We start from the raw sequence: 15,821 nt of genomic DNA, 5'->3' as shown, positions 1-15,821 counted from the left end.
AGTCGGCGCTAGGGAGCGTCTGCATAGTGCGAATCCGAGTGATAGAGGGAGAGGCACTGGATAAGAAAGGGACTGCAGCGGGAGGAGAGAGGGGGGATACGGCTGCACACATCTGAAGGGCGAATGTCCGTTGCTTCTCCGTGAAATGGAAGAAAGGGACAGATGGTAGAGCGGAAAAAAGAAAAGGCGATGTGGCACGCTTAGGGAACGTCTGAATGTTGCAGTCGCGCCTAGGCGGCGACAAAAGAAATCAAAGCGATGGAGTGTGGTTTTAATGTTAGAGGGTATTTAAAGATCAAAGACGGCCCCTCCACACCTCCCATCGGGGTTCTGCGTAGCCATTCTGCTGTTTTCGTCCCCTGTTTCCAAGAGAAATCATAATGCAATAAAAAATACATAAGCGCAAACGCTAGCGCTCATGACAAAGCAAATGTTTTGATTTTGGGGACGGGGACGCACTATATAAACAATGCCTGCGAGAGTCACTACTAGAGAGGATTATGTAAATTTCCCGCAGTGCTGTATGAGCCAGTGATGACAGGTGACCCACACACCTTTCCCTTCGGTGCTCCACGCGAGAGATGTTTTCAATTTAACACCCATTCGGGAAATGTGAATCTGTTGCTTTAGTGCCATCACTAGTCATTAATAGAATATTTATGATATGATGTAGTTGCGTTGTAATTGCTGTAATGTTTGAGCTGCGTGAATATATTAATATTATTATGAATATATAATTACTATTTAGGGTATGCTTGTTTTTAAAATTAATGAGAGGAAAAACATTAGTAAGAATTAGTTAAGACTATCATAATTGTAATTATGTAATACTTTCTTATATGCCATATCTCTTTATTAATCATATCAAATATTATGTTAAAGCCACTTCTATTTGTTTGGTGTTTAAAATATAAAATGAATATAAAATAAGCCTGATATCCCTGCTTCTCTCAATTTTCTTAATGTGTAAGTAAAAGTATAACTAATTGTTGACATGGATACATAGTAGATCACCTCTAACTATGTATACATAATAATATGGGCTTTTATATGGCTAACTGAAGAAACCAATATATGGTATATCAAAGTACTTTTAAGCCAAAAAGTAAGCCTAAGCTAATATTTGGATAAAGCAATGCATTTACCATTAATTCATATAGTCAGCCAGTGGATCAATACATATTCACACAATATATATATGCATGTATTATTTCCTGAACAGCACTCAATAGCTATGTAACTCAGCCATTTAAAAGTATATACTTTATATACCTTTACAGACAGCAGAAGTCATGAATGTTGCAGTTGTTCCTGTCTTTTCAAGGACAGCTGTCAGATACAGAGGTAACTGGCAGGTGTGTTGTTATAAGAACAGGAACTACTATAAGGGAAATGAATTCAGAATTTTCAAACAGCATGGTTTTGGTCAAGGCTTGTGTATTTACAATCTTTTTTATTAAGTAATGGCTCACCTGTTGGACTAAGTTTGATTGCTTTCCCTGCTTTTCCCCTCTACAGTTCTCATATGTATGGGAGTAGATAACTATATGCTTTCATTTTATTACTATAACATGAGGAAGAGACCTGGCTGGCTTTGTGAGATCTGAACTTTCCAAAAGGAAGTCAAGAGTGTGATAAGTCTTCAACACACTTCTCAAATAGAGCTAGTTATTTCAATGAACTGCAGTTATGAAGAGACTTTTCAAAATGATTATACCACATTTACTTTGCATGAAATGTATTCAATGTTTTGAATAATATGATGCCACTGATGTTATAAATATAAATTAATCACACATTAAACCACTTTGATGCTTTACACATCTGCTTTTTCATCCAAAATGCTTGCAGTAAGAAATAAAATAAATGTAAATTATTAGATTTATGATTCATTTGTGCCAGCATGACTCAGAGTACTAACCCAACCAAAGCACTATTATAGCAGATTAAAGTTGACACTTTACCTCAGTATTTGTTAGCTTTTATTGGTTTCTTTCTAGGTTATATGTTTAAAGTGTTCTTAATAATATGAAGTATTAAAAAACAAACTAACATTTCTCCAGTTGTTCATATTATAGAGATGCCTTGCACCTTTAAAGTAACATTTCAAAATTCTCATATTCCTTTTGTGTGATGAATGTCATATGAAATGAATCCTCTGTTTTGTGAAGTCCTCCTAATATTTGAATTTATGCTGGTTAAAAAGTGTGAAAACACCATCATGTCAACATTCTCAATGCATGAGGGGGTTGTCCTGTTTTTGAGTGCTACCAGCACTGTCACTATAGAAACACACACATATAAAAATAAATAAAGCCGTACTATAAGGAGGTAGCAATGGCATCTGATAGACTTTCATAACACTATGTGGGCGAGCTGTAGTTGCCCTGCAGCACAGACTTCATCAAATAAAGATCATCACAGTTTAATTAAAACATTTAGTTTAACTGATGGGTCATTCCCTTTTTGGTAAACACTAAATGTTAACAAGGATCAAAGCATGTTTAATTGCTAAATGAAAAGAAGAACAAGCATAAAATTTGTAGTGGAATATACAGCAGCACTGAGCAAATGCAGTTCATATAAACTTTTAGAGAAGATCTTCTTTTTGGGGTCATCTGCATTGTTGGGCTCCAAACCATTCATAGACAAACTGCAAGTATAATTCGGGTTTGAAAAACTTCCTCTGACCTATGCCAGTGTGAACTTTAATCTTCTGTCAAACATTGGTTTCTTTAATATGGCGATAATGATCGGGACTGGTGAAAGTAGGTTGTAAGGGCAATCTTTGTACTATCATCAGTATACCCTCGAGCAAGACTCTTAACCTCAGGATGCTCCAGGGGGAATGTCCCTGGAACTTAAGATGCAAGGCAGAGCATGTGCCATGCATCGTTGTAAGTTGTGAAAATAAATTCCACCGGAAACAAACATTCTATTCTATTCTATTCTATTCTATTCTATTCTATTCTCTGTTCTAGCATTTTTGCTAACTGTACAAATTGCTTAAAGGGACAGCTTACCCAAAAATGAGAATTCTGCCATATAATTTACTCACCCTCATGTTGTTCCAAACCTGTATGACTTATACGAAACACAAAAGAACATATTTTGAAGAATGTTGGGGTCTAAATAAAATTTAAATTCCATTCACTTTCATGGACAAAAACAGACTTTTTAAAGTAGTGAATTCTTACTTCAAAAAGAACACAGTGATCCCAAAATAAAGGTTCGATGCCATATAGAAGAGCCATTTTTGCTTCCCCAAATAAAATTTCAGTGAAAAGTTTTTAAAATAACTGTTTTTCTTAATGTGAAGAACATTTTAATAATCTAAAGAACTTTTTTTCCAATATAAAGATCCTTTTGTGCAATGGAACGATTCCATGGATGTTAAAGGTTCTTCATGGAACCATCAATGCCAATAAACAACCTTTATTTTTAAAGGGTTAGTTCACCCAAAAATGAAAATAATGTCATTTATTACTCACCCTCATGCCATTCCACACCCGTAAGACCTTCGTTAATCTTCAGAACGCAAATTAAGATATTTTTGTTGAAATCCGATGGCTCAGTGAGGCCTGCATAGCCAGCAATGACATTTCCTCTCTCAAGATCCATTAATGTACTAAAAACATATTTAAATCAGTTCATGTGAGTACAGTGGTTCAATATTTATATTATTAAGCGATGAGAATATTTTTGGTGCGCCATAATAACAAAATAACGACTTACATATATATATCAGCGGTTCGGCGCTCCGAACCTCTGATTCGACACAAAAGATTCATAACGCTCCGAAGCTTCATGAAGCAGTGTTTTGAAATCTGCCATCAGTATATAAGTCGTTATTTTGTTTTTTTGGCCCACCAAAAATATTCTCGTCGCTTTATAATATTAATATTGAACCACTGTACTCACATGAACTGATTTAAATATGTTTTTAGTACATTAATGGATCTTGAGAGAGGAAATGTCATTGCTGGCTATGCAGGCCTCACTGAGCCATCGGATTTCAACAAAAATATCTTAATTTGCGTTCCGAAGATTAACGAAGGTCTTACGGGTGTGGAACAGCATGAGGGTGAGTAATAAATTACATTATTTTCATTTTTGGGATGAACTAACCCTTTAAGAGTCCAAAAATTATTTGGACACTTAAACCACACTTAAATTTAATGCACTGCAGTAAATAACAAAATATCACAATAAGTGGCACCTGTGAACACTTAATTTCAGAATGAACTTCATCATTCTGAGCCTTTTTTTGCAATTACCATTTGATCTCATGGATGTATGAAGTCATTTTACCTCAAGTTCACACAGAGTAACAGGTGTAATTCATCACATTAACTATGAACAAGTTCCACAAACATTTGATAGACAGTAGCTATTGTTGTATAATTTTAAACTCTGCAGACCTCTTTTTTTGTTTTTGCTTGAGAAACATACTTGTGCTTTTTTCAAAATAAATATCACTTTGATCATTTAATGCAATGACATTCAGTGTCCATATACTTCTTGAAGTGATCATAACTAACAGTTGTGGGTATTCAAAGTGTTTTCTCACAAGTCACAACTTAAGTCATGTCTACAGTAGGCCAGATATTGGCTTTGAAGAAAAAGAGACACTGTTGAAGGGGGTTGGGGTGGATGATGACAGTCATGTCCACCACAGACATCCTTGGAACTAGTCATTACTGCTTTTGTCCATGTGAACCAGCAGGCTTCCTGCTGAGGCTGGCTCATGGCCAACTCTCAAAACCCAACTCCAGTCCCAAACCACTGCTCTCTATTTCTCCATAACACACGCACACCCCTCCCATCCTGGAGCAGACTGAGGCATACAACGGAAATTTCCAGGCATATGTAACTGAGAGACCAGGCCCCCCACCCACTTTAACTAAACTATCTGTTGGTTCCCACTTTACATGAATTCAAAACTGACTATATCTTCCTTTATACGCTGAGGGTCACACTGTACATGATTCAACAGTGCCTGTTACTCCAAAGTTTGAAAAAAAGAATGTCAGAATATGAAAATATAAGGTTGCACCCTAGATGTTTTTTCATTCAATATTCCATTATAGTAAAAAATGTTACATTATGGAAGTTAAATGTGGACATTTACCTCCAATCTGTCCATTTAAAACTATAGTGCTCTTGAAACTGAAGTTTGGCCTGTTTGAGAGTCCCTATCCTCCTCCACCTCACTTTCAACTCAATTGAAACACCTCTACCTCATCCAATCCACTACAGACGTTTTTCAGCCCAAAGCCTCTAAGCAGAGAGCAACTTCAGCATGATCTTTCTTGTCACTATACTTTAGTTCTGTTTTTCCTTCTCGATTCCTCAAGTGCACAGAAGTGCACTCCTCATTGAAGTAGAAGTGTACTTCTGCCGGCCTGTATAGGACCGGTGTTCACGTCTGCATCTGAAGAAACTACTGAAATTCTGGATGTGAAGCATACAGTGATTTTAAAAGCAAATAGTATGGTACAGTGTTCTGTGGTTTTAAATTCAACATGAAATTATGTTCACAGCTTATTTATTTTATTTTTGTAATGTGACATATTTCAGAGTAAAAAGCTATTTAATAGGAAAAAGGGTGATATAAGGTGATTTTTTTTCCTTAGGAAATTGACTGGATCCAGACTTGAATGCTACTACTCCCCTTCTGAAACACTGGATATGTTGTCATTTGAATAGTATTGATGATTTCAGCTGAAAAGGAAGGAGGCAAAGCAAGTTATGCCTATAAGCCTACAGTATCATATTTGATATGCAAATTTCTAAGGCCTCTAAATCGTCAACATGATCAAAACTTGTTGAAAAACCTGTTGTACACAATCTTCTACATGCCTCCTGTCATCTGATTGATAGATTATTTTTTTTAGAAAGTAAAAGGCCTTTTAGTATAACTCTAAAAATGTCCACCTCTAGGTTGAGGTAGGCTATGCATGTCTTTTGCTCTGATCTTTATTGATTTTTAGTAATTGTAAGAATAACTATTATTTTGTTAGTAATATTTCAAGATGAACAACGACTGAAGCAACTTAGGATTACTTGACTTAGAAAAATCATGTTAAAATGTATCAAATATGATACATCAGGCTTTTGAGGATTATTGAGGTTTATTTGTCCATCTCTCAAGTTGCTGCAAATGGCTGCACATCCATGATGCGGATCTCCCGTTCCATCACATCCCAAAGGTGCTCCATTGGATTGAGATCTGGTGACTGTGGAGGTCATTTGAGTATATTGGACTCATTGTCATGCTCAAGAAACCAGTTTGAGATTTGAGCTTTGTTACATGGTGTGTTATCCTGCTGGAAGTAGCCATCAGAAGATGGTTCACTGTGGTCATACAGGGATGGACATGGTCAGCAACAATACTCAGGTAGGCTGTGGTGTTTAAACAATGCTTAATAATGGGTAATAAAGGGCCCAAAGTGTGCCAAGGAAATACCCCCCCACCCCCATCCATCCATCTATCTCTATCTTCTACTTCCTACATTCAATTTCACATTGCAGTTATTCTACATCCTGTTTTTAGGAAAAATAGGAACTGGAATTTAAGAAGCATTCTCAATTCAACCCCCGAAATCATAGGTGAAATCATAAAGTGTGTTTATCATAGAGTAAAGCAAGTCTTTTTTTCTCCAGTCATTGTGTATTCTCAAAGGGCCAATATCTCAAATTACACAGGGAAGTCAGGGAAAGGAAAAGAAGTCATGGAGCATTTGATCCCCTGGTAGCCCATCGTCTGAAAAAGAAAACCTCTTTCTAAAAAGTTTGTTAGTTTGCATTAAATTTACAATAGGTGGATGGAAACAGACATAAACTACATGTTCTTCACAGGGTCATGTGACACAGTCCATAGCTGGAGTGTCGTGTATATTTACAGGGCAGGATACACTGCAGACAACAATGCAACCTAAGACCTTCGTGAATTCCTGCAGGGGCTGTTGGCGGGTATTTCTTCTTTTGAGCCTAGCAGACAATGTATGCCTCTCTCATTCTCACTCTTCCTCCTCCCTCTCTCCTGTTTTGGCAGTGAGTGGTGGACACCCCCTCCTCCTTTCTGCCTTCTCTCACCCCAGCAGTGCACACCCCTTCACATAGGCCTCCAGAATCTGAGCTCTTACTATACGTTTCCCTTAAGAGCTCATCAGCGTGCATCTGTCTTTTGTTTTTCAGTGGAAATTGATGCCGATTTCGACCTCTGAGGTCACATAATGCCAGACTCTATCCCCAAAACACAAGTCAAAACTTTATGCACTTCACCTTGAATGTGAAATGAGTTTGTGTCGTTATTGCTCAATTGATTTAGTGTGTAATTTCAAAGCCATGCATGTCAAAATTACTGAATTAACCTTTCGTGCTATATTGTTGAAAGTCAAAATTAAAATTAAAATAGAAATTTATTTTCTTAATAGTTGTTCTAGGACTTATTGTGAATGATTGAAGTGCCACCGTAATTGAAAATATAAATATTATAAAATACTAATGTTTATAAATATATTTGATAAAATTACACTTAACAATAAGTTACACTATTTAACAATAAATACACTATTACAGACTATCTTTTCTGTCTGGTGGACAACAAAATGGAGGGGAGAAATCCCATATATTTGCGTTGAAGGAGTAACTAGACAAATCTAGAGGCCAGAGACTTTGCGTTGGGCTTTTTTTTTGTAAGCATTCAACTAGCAACCACCAAGAACACCCTAGCAACGGCATAGCAACACCCTGGAAATGATCTACAACTAACTAAAACCGTGTCTGTAACTTTTATATGGGTAAGCATGACTCACATTTAATTTATTTAAAACTCTGATTTAATGATTTGTGTCTATTTTGAAAAGGGTTTGTCCATAGTCCTCCAGGGCGAACTTAACTTGATTTGTTTAGATTATTCTTCATTTTTTGTAGTTTTAAGTGTAGCCGTCAGATTCATGTTACTCCCAATACTGCTTTATACTGCTCATTATATCAGCTCTGGCACTCTGATATAAGAGCCTGTCAGTCTAATGAGACTAATCGCTATGAAATTGAAGTTAAGAGTCAGTGAGAAGTGTCTTTAATTCAATAGTACAAATCCAAATATGATTAGATCCTGACAGAAATAGCTGAAATGCATTACAACGGCTGGCTGATTGTAGTTATTTATCATTCCTGCTCTGTGAGTAAACAAAAAAGCTGTAAAATACAAGGGCAATGTCTCAAATTAAATAAAATCAGCTTCGACAGTACATGGAAAATGAATTACTGTTATTGAATTATGTCCAGTTTCCAGAACACACAGAGACAGCTTTCCTGTTCCCTGAACTGTCTTGATAAATTGTCATTTAACATTGCATTTTTTATTCATACACTGATATTTCATTTACACAGCAATATCTCTCTCTCTAATAATGCGGCCATTCTTGTCACAATGGAATGTTTTCATTGTCATAATTGACATGCAGTCTGTGGGCAGCTGCTCTGGTTTGTGTTTTGATAGTTAATCTTCAGATCTCCTCACAGAACAGACCCTCTGGCCCGGGACAGCGTGACCCCTGACCTCTGATAATCACTAATCTAATACATCAGTCTGCCTCTGCCCATCGCAAGCTGTTACAAACTCATGACATCACTGCTTAACCCTGGTTAATTTACTCCACAGTGTGTGCTCAACTAATTCTACTGTAATCAGATACACTTTTAAAGTTCTGTCAAAACCAACTAAAGAAAACAAATACTTTTAAATGACCTCATTACAACCAGACTTCTGGAATAGAATCTATCCTAAAGCAATAAACCAGATACTTAAGGTTTCTTAAAAGGAATATTCTGGGTCGAATCCAAGTTCATCTGAATTAACAGCATTTGTGTTGATTTCCACAAAAATAATTCTGACCTGAAAGTAGAAAAAAAAGTAAAAGTGTAGTAAAAGAAAGTAGCAGAAATCAAGGTTACAGGGAGGAACTTGGAATGGAAGTGAATGGGGATATTTTTGAAAGATTTAAAGGGGTGGTTGATTATGATTTCACTTTTTTTTTAACTTTAGTTAGTGTGTAATGTTGCTGTTTGAGCATAAACAACATCTGCAAAGTTACGATGCTCAAAGTTCAAAGCAATGACTTTTTAAAGAAATGGCTTTTTAAGGACTACAACAAACAGGTGGTAGGGACTACAATGACCTTCTTCCCGGGTTAGTGACATCACTAACCCTAAAATTTACATAAACCCTGCCCCCGGGAACATGCAACAAAGGGGTGAGGCCATGTTATTGCAATACTAGCATGTCATAAAAAGCAAGATGACAACATAAGTTATAACTGTAATTAAACTAAACTATACTTGTTCTATCTTCATGCAGCATATATTCTCTGGCTCTGTAGGCATCTTACAACAGTTCCCACATGAGCGATTAATAGATTATCATGACAGAATATGCTAATCAATGACTTTAAGATAGTTAACTCCACATCAGCTACATAAATTCATCAACTAACCGTTCAAAAAACGTCCTGCTGCATTCTACATGTTGTCACTTCTTCTTGAGTCTCTCCATCATTGTCCGACTCCGGTTTGAACATAAAAGGCTGAACAGTTTCTGTCATTTTCAGTGAGTCTGCATGAGGTAATCGGAACTGCTAACAGGAGCTCTTGAAACTCCGCCCTCTTCTTGGGAGCAGCAGCTCATCTGCATTTAAAGGGACACACACAAATACGGAGCGTTTTTGCTCACCCTCAAAAAGTGACAAATTTAACATGCTATAAAAAATGATCTGTTGAGCTAAAACTTCACATACACACTCATCAGAGACATCAGAGACTTACTTTACATCACCCCCCATCTATTAATGCATCATGTTTTTTTCTGGAGCATCAGTGAATGTTTGAACCTTTTTTAAAAGTTGTGTTTGAGTCCCTCAGTTGTCCTCAGTGTGAAATAATGGATCTCAAAATCATTCAGTCACTGGTGTAAAGGGTTCAAGGGTTCATTTTTTCTGAAGAACAGAGCTCAGTTTAACTGCTCAGGACAAACAAGGGACTCATGAACAACCATCACAAAACAAAAAAACAGTCATAGATCATCCAGGTAACCACACACAGTATTAAGAATCAATGGTTCATATACTTATGAATGAGATTATTTTAATAAATTCAGCTATTTTTTTTTTGTTTTGTGGATTATATGTAAACATCTTTTATGTAAAATTGTATTATCTCCCTTATTTTGTTAAAATTATTAACATTTTCACAGATTCTGCAAGTGGTTCCCATACTTTTTCTTGCAACTGTAACTTTATACTGAAAAGGGTAGTAAGCAATTTTTTCACACTAAACACATGTAAACTTGCATATTGCTTACGTCTTGTCATGGTACCAAAATTTCAGTAGTCAGTACCAATAACAGTCAAATTTCATGGTTCTCTGTACCAATTTTGGTACCAGAGCAAAAACTAATTAATTAAAATTCTCCCATTTTGTTACGTCTGTTGATTATCACTGTCAATCATTGCAATTTCCAAAGCAACATGCATTTAAATACGGTTGTCAATACAGAAACTTTGCAGTGTACTTAGCAGCATGAAAAACGAAGGGTACGTTTACACGACAACGATGTACTAAAAACGGAAAAGTTTTTCCTTTGCGTTTTTCACGAACAGACGATAATGTTGTCAAAACGATCCCCGTTCACACAGATCCGTGAAAACGATTAAAACCGCTGTATTATGCTGCCAGGCCAGTAGTTGGCGATGTCACTTTGTAAAGAAAAACTACGAGCCCACACGTAACACATGCGCATGATGTCTCCATTTTCACACATTCGCGTTTTTGTAGTTTACACTGAGACAATAATGCTATCATTTTCAAAAACTTGCACATTGAAACCTGTTTTCAAAAGTTTGCGTTTTCAGGCCCCCAAAACGCTGATGTTGTGTACATGAATGGTCAAAATGCATTAAAAGTTTTCCATTTTTAGTTGAAAATGGTGTTGTGCAAATGGCCCCTGAACTTGTAAAAAGGAATGTGCTTCCCTCGTCTACTTGCGATCCAAATTACCAAAACGCATACCAGGGGTCTCATTTATAAATTGTTGCGCAGAAACCGTCCTAAATTCGATCATTTCTCAGATGTGCGTACGTGTGATTCATAGAATGAACGTACACACAGAAAACGAGTGTACACCTCTCTTTCAGATGTGAAATCTATAAATCGCAAATGATCTTGAACTTGCACGCAGCTGAATGGTTTCCATTATCCGTGTTGTAAACATCAATTAATTAATGTCATTTACATATAAAACATCACCAGTCATCGTCCAAATCCTTAGTGAGCTAAAAGAATAGCTTAGATTTCCAAAAACCTGCAGTAATCTGACCAGGAAAAGTGAGTACGTCTGCTCAGACCCTGGCTCTAAGCACTTTCCCACGTCAAAGACCGTTTTTATAAATATGAACGTTGGCGTGGATTTAAGCGTACACACACTCTAAGATCAAATCTGTGCGTACGCATGCTTTATAAATGAGGCCCCAGTTGTAAACAGGGCCACTGACTAGCATCTCTGATAGGCCATTGCATTCACATGCTCAACAGATATGATTGTGATTGGCTACAACGCTCAACGCTTGTAAAAACGCAATGTAGGCCTAAATAAAAACCTTTGATGCTCAGAGAGCGCTCAAACAAACACGAACAAGAGTGTTTGAAAGCAGCATCTATTAGATGCTACAGGTACTGCAGAAATGTTTGTATTGTCAACTTTATTTTAGTACCAACTCATACTGACACTAGTATCGGTATGTTTGACAACCATAGTGGCCATACTAATAGAGTTTTTTTTTTTTTTTTTTTTTTTAAATATATATATACATACATATATATATATTTATTTATTTATTTATTTATTTTTTAAAGGAGGGACAAGTGGAAATCTATTTTGGGGGTAATCAATTTTGCCATAAATGCTGTCAGTTGAACTTAAAGGATTAGTTCACTTTGAAATGAAAATTAGCCCAACCTTTACTCACCCTCAACCTCACATTCAAACAAGTTATGAAGTCGAATATCGAGTTTCCGCCAGATCGCCTGAAATGGTATTTATTAATATTTCTGCAATTATGTTCATCAGAAAAAAGAAAGTCATATACACCTAGGATGGCTTGAGGGTGAGTAAAGCTCATTGAGCTAATTTTCATTTCAAAGTGAACTAATCCTTTAACTTGTAGTGAACCTTGAATAATTCTGTCATTATTTACTTACCCTTGTATTGAATAAATTAAATAAATAGAAGAGTAACTCGTTATTTATTTGAAAACAAATCTAATAAAAAAAAAAAAAATCTAATTAAAAATGAACTTGTTTACTCATTACTTTAAAAAAAAGAATGGAATCTGCTTATGGAATGCTTGCGATGGAATACCGCCAACATCATCTGCAACATTCTCTTTCCAGGTTTCTCCCCAACAATTTCCTGTCCGCTTTCTACTGTATCTATAAAGTGTCAAATTCCCTCCCAAAAACCATCAAGTATAGGCAACTGGTACTGCACCAGCAAACAAAACCACTCATATGGAGACATCGCTTGCAGCAGCTGTAGAGCTCGCACAGTTCTTACATTGTCATCTTTCAGCAGCAGACAGAGTGTGCTGAGGACTCAACAGTTCATTAATAATGGAGCAGCAGGCATGGGTTCCACATCCTCCTACTAAAGTCCGTCCCAATGGAGATGCGGAGAGCACATCCTCCTTCTCACGTCTCAGGTACTCGCTCACAGGCCAAGGAATATGACTTGACATAAAGAGAGCACATTTCAAAGAGATAAACAGAGCAAAGACTGGCAGCCCTGCTGTTTGGATCCTTTGGGCTGCTGGGAAACTAATGATCCGTGATCTGGGCTGCAAACACTAACTTTGTAAGTTCCATTCCAAAGTAGGGGAGCTCGATCACCTGGAGAGTTGTTCAGATGTCTGTCTCTTGTTGTAGCACCACTGTGGCTTCTAGAAAGACATTTGACCCCATACTGTGGAGTGGACCTGCAAAGGTTAAAAAAACACATCAGGTAAATGTGAGATAAGGCAAGAAATACTCTACAAGTACATTAATATTATGCATTAATATTTACATTATTTTAAATACTAGGCATCACTACATTATAAATGAATGTGTGATGTTATTTTTTTTTATTAAAATGAATTAAATAATTAAAAGATTAAAAGGGATTTAAGGGAATAACGAAAAAGAAATAAGAACGGTAAAAGTTCCAGATCTATTGTAGTTATTAAGTAATCAATTTAAACTATTTGCAAATAAAAAAAAATAAAATAAAAAAAAAGCTTATGTTGCATGTCTAATATGTCAAAAACGCAAAACGTTTCTTGTCTCGTCACATTCAGTTATGAATTACATTAATCATATCATATCATGAAAAAATACTATAGTAATTTATAGTAAATACTATAGTGGTTTTGAACCATACTATAGTAAATTGTAGTATACTGTAAATATTATAGTATTTACAACACTTTGTTAATGAATGCTACAGCATATAGTAGCATTCATTAACAAAGTGTTGTAAATACTATAATATTTACAGTATACTACAATTTACTATAGTATGGTTCAAAACCACTATAGTGAACTGATAAACTGTAAAAAATACTGTAGTATACTTTAGTTTTTACTACAGTAAACTGTAGTGTATTGTAGTATAATATACCCTATAGTTGCAGAAAACATAGTACAGTATTGGGTAAAGTAATTTGTTTATATTACTATAGTTGTTGTTATATTACCACAGCAACTATAGAATTACCACAACAAATTAATTCAAGTACTTTACTATAGTATGGTTCAAAAACACTATAGTATTTACTATAAATTACTATAGTATTTTTCAGATTGGCAGGCCAATAGCATGTTTTCAATTTAAAACGGCGAAATTTCATTAAAAATGAGTAGTTTGCATCACTGGATATTACTGTCTGTCGCTGAATATTTCAATCATCAAACAGTCGTCAAATATTAAATGTTTAGCTAATTAGTCGTCAAGCCAAGTTATATCAATGTCTATGGTGGTTATGGCCCAGCTAGTTATAATTTAGGTAGCTAGCTATAAACATTCTGACAGTTTACCTTACTTTAACTTGCTTAACAACTGTTGCTCAACCATGACAGCAGCAGAGCTGAAAGAGAAAATTACGCTATAGCGCCCCTTCTGACAACATTGAGAATGAACGCTGCATTGAAAGCGACAGTTATGAGCCACGGAACAAACTAAAACAAACTTTACACATTGTGAATAATTCAGCGACGCAGCAGATGACACTTGGAAAACGTAAATACTCAGCCCACCAGCTCAAACGTTTGACCCCAGACCACTTTAATCTAATCGTGGTATGAGACACTCACCATCAATTTTGCATGAGTCTTTCTGTTAAGGATCTAGTTAAAGCATCACTCTGGATGGAATAGATGATAGGCGATAAGGGATCTGAAATGTATGCATTATTAACAAATAAAGGAAGACAGGCGCTCGACGCTTAGCACGGGCGTAGGCGAGAAAATAATGGGGCAGAACAAAGTGGAGAGTTCTGAAGCTCAATGAGATGGACTCTCTCTCCAGCTGTCAGCTCGTACATTGTCTGGTGGGGGGGACTGGGGGGTTGCCACGGTGACAAGAGGCCACATGTCTTAAGGGCCACGATTTGGTCAAAGGACCCCATTGTTCTGGTGCTAAGCTGCCTTCACTGGGCCTGCAGGATGGGGGAGAGGGGTTTCCCTCCTTCACACGCCAAAGAAAAAACACTTAGCACAATCATTTTAACCCCAACACTGGCGTTCACACACGCAAACAACACATCATCACCACGAGTGCTTCACGTCAGACGTTCAAGGGAACATGTTAACTCAGAAGGACAAAAAGAGTCCATAATAAATACATTAAATGTCTAATCACTATCAATTGACTGATTTATTGCAGTCGCGAGGCAGGTTATGAGCAAATAATGAATCAAACGAATGGTTTGGACATTATAAACTCATGTAAAGTGAATCCAGTTATTCCAAATTTTGGGAAAAGTAATACTATGTGATCAAAGCATTCCTTCTTTAAACAAAAGTTTTTGTCTAGTAGACAAACACAGTGAGAATACAATGTGTGAATGGCCTGTATGACCTTACATCTACTTACCACTAGATGGCAGTGTTCTATTACTACAATAAAACTCTGTAGCCAGACCCAGTATGAATATCCATTTTAAGCCCTTCCACCTAAATAACAATAAAATAAAAAATCTTAAGCTGCATTGGGAAAAAATGATTTGTGATAAGCTATTGATCACGTACAGTAGAGGTGTGAGTCCATGTTCAAATAATGCCTCTGAAGCTGAAACTGGAGACTGACTACAGGACATAAATATTTAAACGCTGTTGCAGTGCTGTTTCTCCCACGGATACACTACAGCAGCACTGCTGAGGATTGATTCACATAAAACATAATGCGAGTCCTAGTAAACAAACACAGCTGAATCGAGACTGGTGCAGATGGCTAGAGTAATTATTTCCAGGTTGTATTGACAGTTTTGTGGGACACTGAAAACGTTAATATAATTGTTGTAAATAAATAATTCTGTTGAAGCCCTATTGTGTTCTATTCACTCAAAAGTTCCCCTCTGAATTTTCCATTAGCTTTAAACATAGTTAGCTCTTTTTGCAGCACGAACTGCAATTACAGGTGCAGTGCACAACAGTGCAGTGCCAGTTTAAACCTCACTAGTGAGTGAATCAGACTCAGTCAAATGATTGTGGGAGTGTTGCTCTCA

General features: G+C 36.5%; 1 long non-coding RNA gene across 1 annotated transcript; it reads right to left on the bottom strand.

Moving 5' to 3' along the window:
- Window positions 1–8,157: 8,157 nt before the first annotated feature.
- On the bottom strand, window positions 8,158–14,655 carry LOC127512850 (uncharacterized). The gene is made up of 3 exons (XR_007930275.1): window positions 14,410–14,655; window positions 12,617–13,034; window positions 8,158–9,694 (listed from the first exon to the last, which is right to left on the bottom strand). It is a non-coding gene; the product is annotated as an uncharacterized LOC127512850 (long non-coding RNA).
- Between the last annotated feature and the right edge of the window lie 1,166 nt (window positions 14,656–15,821).

Source organism: Ctenopharyngodon idella, chromosome 5 (genome assembly GCF_019924925.1).
Source record: "Ctenopharyngodon idella isolate HZGC_01 chromosome 5, HZGC01, whole genome shotgun sequence".
Lineage (NCBI taxonomy): Eukaryota > Metazoa > Chordata > Actinopteri > Cypriniformes > Xenocyprididae > Ctenopharyngodon > Ctenopharyngodon idella.
This window is presented reverse-complemented; position numbering and strand designations above follow the sequence as displayed.